General features: G+C 38.3%; 1 pseudogene; it reads right to left on the reverse strand.

Annotated features, from left to right (window-relative positions):
• Nucleotides 1–7,412: 7,412 nt before the first annotated feature.
• LOC124854440 lies at nucleotides 7,413–8,850 on the reverse strand (annotated as a pseudogene).
• Between the last annotated feature and the right edge of the window lie 331 nt (nucleotides 8,851–9,181).

Genomic DNA, 9,181 nt, shown 5'->3' on the forward strand with positions numbered 1-9,181 from the left:
GTCATAGAAGACAAAGGGTTTCGTGAAAACACAGCTCTTATACCAGGGGCATGTCAAACTCATTTTAGCTATGGGAATACATACTGCCCACTTTGATCCTTAAGGCTGGGGACTAGCAAAATCATAGCATAATAACGATACATAACGACAATATTTCTAAGTGTTTAAACCATTGGTGAAGGTTTTTGGATGATAAACCCTATTTTAAGGTCTTTCTACAACAAACTAGAAACATAAAGACCAAAACTCAGACATCAGCCCACTGTTTATCTGCCTGGGCTCTCCTCTGCAGATTCCCCGCTTCGTGACGTCAAACGCGTCACAAAGCGAGCATGAGCGCTTCTGCCTCCGGAGCAGACATCGCATTTACGCTGTTTTTGGAAGCAATTACTGGATCGATTAAAAAAATTACAAAACGTTTGTAATTAAACCTCTGAAGTATTCTTAAGAGACATTCTGATTCACAAGTGTAACTGCTACTCACTTTACTTGTTTTACAGTCTATGGCATGCTCTTACTGATACAGTGCGACCCCCAGTGGACTACTTAGAATAGGCAGCTACTATAGAAATGCAATTTATGTCTTTCTGTAATTTTCATACTAGGTGTCATCCGGCGGGCCGAGCTGGACTCCTGGCGGGTCAGGCTGTTTGACACCCCTGCTCTATACCATAAATTTCATGCTGCTTTTGCAATATCTGATGCATGTTGCATTACATGAGCATACGGCATGTAAGTACTAGTGAGAAAGAGAAATATGTAATAATACTAACTAGCTGTTAGTTAGCCAGTTTCTTTCTTCTGGCTAGCTAACCATAGCTGGATCAACAAAATAAAACTCGAAATATAACAGTATATACTAAATAGACTGATTGATATGCATTTGAAAAAATATGCTTTGATTTTCTTTATCCAGAGTAAGTTGGGTTTGGCAGGTCACAATCATTTCAGACTTACAGTTGAATCTGTCATAAAGATGCTGCCTGAAGATGGAGAAGATGAGGAGGCAATTGTTGGTCTGATTCTGGAGTCGGTAATGATGCTTGTGGACTCAGACTCCGCCCAGGGTCAAGCTGGGAGTTGTGGGTGTCCTGTAATCTAGCCTTCCTAAATGAGTAAAGACTCCTTTGATGACATAGAAAATGTATAGCCTGTATAGCGCCCCTACGTGTCAAATGATACCACGCGCGCACTGTCAAAATGACGCTTCACGCGCGCACCTGGGACTTGTGGTTCTTACGCCAGAGACTCTCTCGACTGCAGCGGCACTCGAAAGCACATTGACAAATAACTCCTACAATGCAACGTTCCGATACCTTATTATTCGTCGAATCCGTTCAGTTAGCAGCTCGCCCCTGAGCTTCACTGTCTTGAGCTTCTTAACTTATACATATATTTATTTCAGTTCTGGATCATAGTAATGCAGGAAGATGATGAGTTTCTCCTCATCTACAAAATGATGAATGTAAATTTATATACAGGTAAATTCAAAAATAAAAATATATCTACAAATGAAAATTATTTAAATTCCTTTGTGTTCATGAAGGGAGATGGAAAATATATTTCAACAATTTCCTTCTTTTTAGAAAACAAAAAGCAGCCAAAACAATTTTTGTATCTATTATGTATAATATCATTTGTTTGTCTTTATATAAATGTTGTTTTGCCTGTTTGTGTATTTTTAAAAATCCAACAACTTTGATTGATACTAAATTTGATTGATCTTGCATTGAAAAAATATAATAGGGTTCTATAGTCCAAGATATGTTGTATAAGTTTGTGGCTTACTGGTAGTATTGAAAGTGAAAAGCCACACCTGCTCAACCAGTCACCAGGTGTCAACTGGTAAGATAAAGTACAATAAAGACCATTTTATCTAAGTGTGAAACCTTAATCAAATGACCACTGCTTTTCTTGACATAACTATAACCTTTATTTACATGATGGAAATGAAAAGAGAAAATCGTGATGCACTCTTCTCTGGGCAAAGAAAAGACTGAAGAGTTGAATATAAATTCAGACATTTACAGTAAAATAAGAGTTACTCTTAACAATGTTTGTACACCTTATGAGCTAAAGAGTACAGCTGTGAACAATCTCTAAAAGAGCTTATATAAAATGTGCAAGTATTACATTTCTTAGCTGTAGTGACAAAGCACTCAGTATAAGTATGACTCAATTTAGAAATAAAAACCTAAATTAAACAAAAAGCATTCGCAGCTTTCAGGAAGGCACATGGTGCACACTGCCACATGGCTGCATACTCCATGCTGAGATGTGCCTTGCTTTAGTGTATGAGATAATGACGTCTTCACCTGAGCCACCAGTGTCCAGCTTCACATCTCAGGCATTTTAAACCAAATTTGCAATGCACTTAACTACAATTTAAGGCTTAGTTTGTATTATGGATAATTAGCAAAGCCTGTGGACAGGGAGGGAAAAGAACAAACCATGAGCTCAGGGACAAAGTAATTCAAAGCTATCGACTCTGTAAGGAACAAAAGTAACTAAAAAGTAACTAAAAAGTAACCAAAAGTACGAAAGTAACTAAAAAGTAACTAAAAGTACAAAAGTAACTAAAAAGTAACTAAAAGTACAAAAGTAACTAAAAGTACAAAAGTAACTAAATGTACAAAAGTAACTAAAAAGTAACTGAAAGTACAAAAGTAACTAAAAAGTAATCAAAAGTACTCTAAAGTAACTAAAAAGTAACTAAAAGTACAAAAGTAACTTAAAGCAATAAAAAGTAACTAAAAAGTAACTAAAAGTAAATTCAAAAGTAAAACAAAAGCAATAAAGTAACTAAAAAGTAACTAAAAGTACTAAAGTAACTAAAAAGTAACTAAAAGTACAAAAGCAACTAAAAGTAACGGTGCTAAAGCAACGAAAAGCAACAACTATAAGTAACGAAAAGTAACAAAAGATAAAAAGTAACAAAGCACTAAAAGTAAATCTAAAAGTTACAAAGCATCGAAAAGTAATCTAAAAGTAACTAAAGTAACGAAAAGTAACTAAAGTAACTAAAAGTTGCAAGTAACGAAAAGTAACGAAAGTAACAAAGTAACAAAAAGTAACGAAAGTAACTAAAGTAACTAAAAGTAACGAAAAGTTACGAAAGTAACGGAAGTAACGTAACGTAGGTGGCGCCATGACCCTGAAACTAATATTAATATATGGATGTGTTCAGGCTAGGATTGTAATTGGTAGGTCAGTAGTTCGGAGTTGCTGGATAATGCAGAGTGGATTTACAAAGTACTTCCTGTTTCATGGCGAATCAGTAGGTGGCGCTATGACACTGAGGAAACATTGACACATAGAGCTGTTCAGGCTTGGTTCTGATCATGAGACATCAGTTTGGCGATAGGACAATGCACACTGGACTTAAGGGACAACATCGTCTCCTTTGGCGTATGATGAACCTTACACGGTTTGAGTGAAATGTCACAATTCTGACCATGGTCCAATGACTTGACTGAGCTCTTCTTTGAGCTGTATATTGTAAAGCAGCCAGGAGCAGTTCATCAAAGTAAAAACATGTAACTTCCGTAGCCAGCAGGTGGCGCTGTGGATTTTTAGAATAAAACCATGTAAATAACCATGCATGCAGGATTATGACAGATGAGTGACGGCATCAGTTGCCGCAGGTCAGTTTACAGCATCACAGGAAACATTGTACATGGGAGATTTTTGTGAATAAGCTCAGCTAAAATATCCTTTGGGATAATGGGGGTCACATTTGACTCGTTATTTTGGGTATCAAGTGACTCAAAGGTTTTGGAATCCCTGCTTTTAGTACAATAAACTTCAGGTCGAGGAAGAAATGTCCCAGGCCTCAGATCCTTCTGAGACTTCATGACTTCATGTTGCAAATGTATTTAATCATAAATTCATTTTATTTTATCCATTTATTTATCTTTTTACAGTTTATTTAAATCAAACACTGTGTGACATCACACCAAAGCACAATATAAATTACAGGGTCTGACCTTCTAATAAGAAAACATGTGATTTTTCCTCATATCTTATTAGTTTGATCAATGAAAGTGTATTAGCATCATTCCTAATTAAGTTTTTTTATTTTCAAGTGTTTGTAATCTGCCTGAATGTGCGCTGCAGGTGGCTGAGACACAAACCCTCACAGCTAAGGATGTCACTCTGTTCTCGGGGCCCTGATTGACAACCTGAGATCTCCCATGATCTCGGCCCTGGTGGCCAGTTGCCTCTGCTGCCCGGCCGCAGCGCTTGAATTACCTGCTGGGCATCATCATCCTGACAGCCTGCCTAGCCTGGTCCTCTGGCACTACTACGCCACGCACCGCAAGAGGAGACGCACCTCTCTTCCTTACTTGGCGCTGTTCTTTCTGGCCTACATGTATTACCTCTTCATCACAGAGATTCTACCGCTGTGGGGACGCCAGCCATCTGCAGCTGTGCACTGTGACTGCTGGGATGATCTCACCATCGGATCTCTCATTCACACCAAGAGAGGCCCAGGGTTTCATACTCACCTCCTATCACAGCCAGAGTGAGGAGGTTAACAAGGACTCTACACATCTTAATGGATCCATCCAATCAGCGTCTCCTCCTCCTCTCCTCCTGCCCTGACAGAAAAGTGGAGCAGATGCCTGTGTGCAAACAATGCGATTCTACTGGCCGGATACTGTCGAACCTGTGGATCCTGCGCCAGCGCCTGACCACCACTGTGTCTGGTGGGTTGGATTTGATATTATAACATCTTTATACTTCTTTGTATTGTACATTCACACCACATCAAGAAAGTGAATATTGAATTATGACAGATTAGATAATCATCTTGTAATTACATTAACAACGCTCATGTCTTAAGGAAAGACTTACTGTACCTACTGGTTTCAGCTGCATAGACATTTTTGGAGCGGGGCTCATGAAAAGTTCTTTGCATCCAAAGATTGATTTTAAATGGAAACTGCTCCAGCAAAAATGTCTTGAAATGTAAACTTGAACTAGAAAACTGGTAAACTGGGATCTATCCAGGCCAACCAAGAAGACAGGTGTCTACTTGCTCTTGTGAGCTTTATCAGACACTCTTCTGAACTACACACCGCCAAGAACATTAAAGATGATGAAGTCAGTTTTATAACCCTTTATACTCTCATGCACAGTTTCTGAATTGCTCTCATTGTCTGCAGCTTGAGACTTACAACCTCAAAGACAAAAGAACTAAATGTATATAGGATGTCACTTTCCTGTTTATTATTCACATGAAACCAAGAACTAACCCCAATATACTGTGAGTACACTAATCTATTAATACCAAACTAATAATAACCCACATGATAGTCTGACCAGGAAATATTCAATAGACTTTTAAATGTAAACTTTATATGGGTTGTTTGACTTACGTACTAAAGGCTAAAGGTATTGATGAGTGATTATTTCCAAGCAGCTTATGGAAACCAACAGAAGATGTACGCAACCATCTATTTTCTGTTAGTACTATCCTGCACCTTCATTTTCTAGTCAATGCATCACACCAGATAAATAAATACCCTCTTATATATATATATATACTTTGTATTGAAATAATAAGCATTTTATAATGTATAATTGTACTTTTGAATATATATGCATTTAATGGGAATCTATTACCACCAAACTAGAATAACCCATGTCTGGACTACAATAGTCTTTCAAATGTAAAACTTCAAATACTACATCTACTGAGTTATTTTAAATACAGCAGGTATATGGAGCCAAATATATCCAGGTCAGCTTGGGTCTCACAGATCTTTGTCTTGTCTTGTTATGTTTGTGTGTTTTGTTGAGGTGTTGTTGACCAGCTGTGTCGGACAGGCAAACCTCTACAGTTTCAACTGCTGACTCTTCTCGGTGTTCATGCTGACCTCCTCTGTATGGGATCAGTTTGCGCTTTGCAGCATCTGTCCTCGTATGTCATGACGGCTCTCTTCACTGCCCCGGTGTCTACAGCCAGTCCAGGTACAGCACTCTATACATCATAAATACATGTTTATGCATCATGCATCTCTGTCTCATCCCAACTTTTTACTTTTCGTTACTTTAATGTTTTAGTTACTTTTCGTTACTTTTTGTTACTTTTTACGTTACTTTTAGTTACTTTTAGTTACTTTACTTTAATTTTAGTTACTTTTAGTTACTTAACGCTTTTCACATTTTTAGTTACTTTTGTTAGTTTACGTTACGTTACTTTTAGTTACTGCTACTTTAGTTACTTTACGTTACTTTACTTTACTTTTAGTTACTTTTGTAAATTTAGTTACTTTGTACTTTTAGTTACGTTACTTTAGTTACGTTACTTTTAGTTACTTTGCTACTTTGCTACTTCAATTTAAATAAGTAGTCAAATATGTCCAAATAGAATCTTCTTTAACTGTTTACTACAATCAAATACTGATGACTCTAATACATCAATGTAAAAGTAAAGTACATTTTGTGTTTATATTAAAAGCAAATCTAAAAGTAAAAAAAGTTGGGATGAGACAGAAGATATGATACATACAAAACATGTATTTATGATGTATAGAGTGCTGTACCTGGACTGGTTGTAGACACCGGGGCAGTAGAAGAGAGCCGCCATGACATACTGTTTGCACAGATGCTGCAAAAGCACCAAACTGATCCCATACAGAGGCAGCAACACCAAGAGGGTCAGCAGGAAACTGCGGTTGCCTGTCCTGTCCACAGCTGTTTATCCTGCAACACCTCAACACAAACACACACAAACACAACACAGACCCACACAAGACAAAGATCTGTGAGACTCCAAGCTGACCTGGATATGTTGGCTCCATATACCTGCTGTATATAAAATAACTCAGTAGATGTAGTATTTGAAGTTTACATTTGAAAGACTATTGAATATTTCCTGGTCAGACTATCATGGGTTATTGTAGCTTGGTGGGTATTAGATTCCCAGTCCAAATGTATATATTCCAAAAGTACAGTATACATTATAAAATGCTTGTTATTTCAATACAAAAGAGGATATATATAAGGGTATTTATTTATCTGGTGTGATGCATTGAATAGAAAATGAAGGTAGATATGGTACTAACTGAAAATAGATGGTTGGGCGACATCTTCTGTTAGTTTCATAAGCTGCTTGGGTATTCTGCTCATCAATACCTTTAGCCTTAGTGCGTAAGTCAAACAACCTCTTAAATTCCCCATGAGGTATTGATTCTTTTATCAGATTAGCTGGAGATGTAACTGGTCTTTTTGGACACTAGGTTACTGGGATTGGCAGAACAGAGCAGTAATCTTGCCCATTTATGAGAAACCACCCGGTCTGGTGAATATCTGCGATGAAACAGAGAGAGACAAAAAGTGACAGGGACAGAAGAGAGACAATCACAATTCCATTGCTTTTGGCTCTTGACGCGGCCTATTCACTCCTAGACTTCCCCGTCCAGGTCGTCTGTGAATTTTTTCAGTTTGTCCAGATCTTGATTGTTGATCGTTGGCTTTATGCTGGTCAGAGACCTCTGCATGTCAGACTGAAAAGAGGAAGAATGATATGGTAATAAAGTAGTGGCTCTAATATGTGAATACATTCTGTGACTTTTATTTCCTTACCATGCATAACATAGGTTCCAATAGCTTCTCCCCGTGGGACATCCATCCACAACATTTCAATTGCGTTGCGATCACCAGATGAACAAGGAGCCGGTGAGGTCATTCACAATAGCGTTGGTCTGTCCTGGATGGGCCTGCATCTAATTTTACATCATAAAACATCAAGGAAACTTTAACAACTACACCTAATACATCACAGTGAAGCACAGAAGTGTGAAATAAACACATACCCGCTTGAAGTGGGTTGCTGACTGGACCTTCGAACTGGGCTGCATTAGAGCATCTCTGACGCATGACACTTTATGTCTGCTCCAGAGTATCCTTCTGTCTTCTTGCCCAGAGTGACAAAGTCAGAATCACTGAGGCTGCTGGGGAGCTTCCATCCCAGGAGCTTTGAAAATGAAAGAGGTGGGCGTGGTTTCTTCAGGCAGCGGGATGTAGATCCTTTTCAAATCTGAGAGAGGGCGACAGTGCAAAGTCAGTACAGGCGAATGATAACATGTTTAGAAAATACTTTTACAGACTAATAACAATAACCTTCTTCTGATGGCTGAGTCTAGGGTCCACGGGATGTTTGCGCCCGAGTACCAGCACCACACAGTATTCTCACACCTGTAAAATAACAACCAGGGTAGGGACATACTTGAGAGTGGATTTGATCACAGCAAAAATGTACATTTCAATGCATTTACAGTCATTCTCAACACAGCTTTAGATAACACAGCCTAAAATAAAGATAATAAATATATAAATAAACAAAATATATCATCCTCAGGTTTCTTTAAACAGGACCATTCAGCATGCAAATACTCTAAGAGAATATCAGAAGTTACAAATAGTTGTTTTTATCCTACAGACTTACTCCTGCATCTGAACCAGGAATTTGTCTTAATACGCCGAGTGGCCTCACTCTCATTTCCGTCTTGATCCACACAGCGAGTCAATCTCATCGATGAAGATGATGGAAGGCTTGTGTCTCGCAAGGGTAAAAAGATTCTCTACCAATCTGTGAAGTAGAATGGAAGTTTTCAGACATGAAATCGGAGCATACGGTCTAAGATGCATATTCTTAAGCTGACCTGCATACTTCTGTGGATTGCTGCTAAATGATCACTTTTCACTCTCCGCTAATGAGACGAGGGTCAGAGAGGAGATGGAGAAGAACGCTTGAGTTGTTTGCCTCTCGTGGCAGCTTTCAGCTTTAGCCAGATAGGACTTGCCTGTGCCTGGAGGTCCAAAGAGCAAGATCCCTTCCATGGAGTTCTTTCCTGTTATTCAAACAGAGGTTGGTATATCTGGTACAACTATTCCATAATATAGAAAAATGTTTCTTACTTGATAAATGTTAAGGTGGTTTTCCACTGAATAAGATTTAATACTTTTAAAAGGTATGGGAATTTGATTGGAAGAATAACGGTTTCTTTCAGTGCCTTCCTCCTGTTCTCTTCTAAACCAGCTACATATACAACGGTTGGAAGACACCTTCAACTTCTCGGCTCTTGTCCAAGAATCTGTGCACACTTCGCCTCCGGATGCAACTTTATTACCATGTGCTTCATCTGTTGGAAAAAACATTTAAAGTTACAAT

The sequence above is a fragment of the Hippoglossus stenolepis genome, chromosome 11 (genome assembly GCF_022539355.2).
Source record: "Hippoglossus stenolepis isolate QCI-W04-F060 chromosome 11, HSTE1.2, whole genome shotgun sequence".
Classification (NCBI taxonomy): Eukaryota; Metazoa; Chordata; class Actinopteri; order Pleuronectiformes; family Pleuronectidae; genus Hippoglossus; species Hippoglossus stenolepis.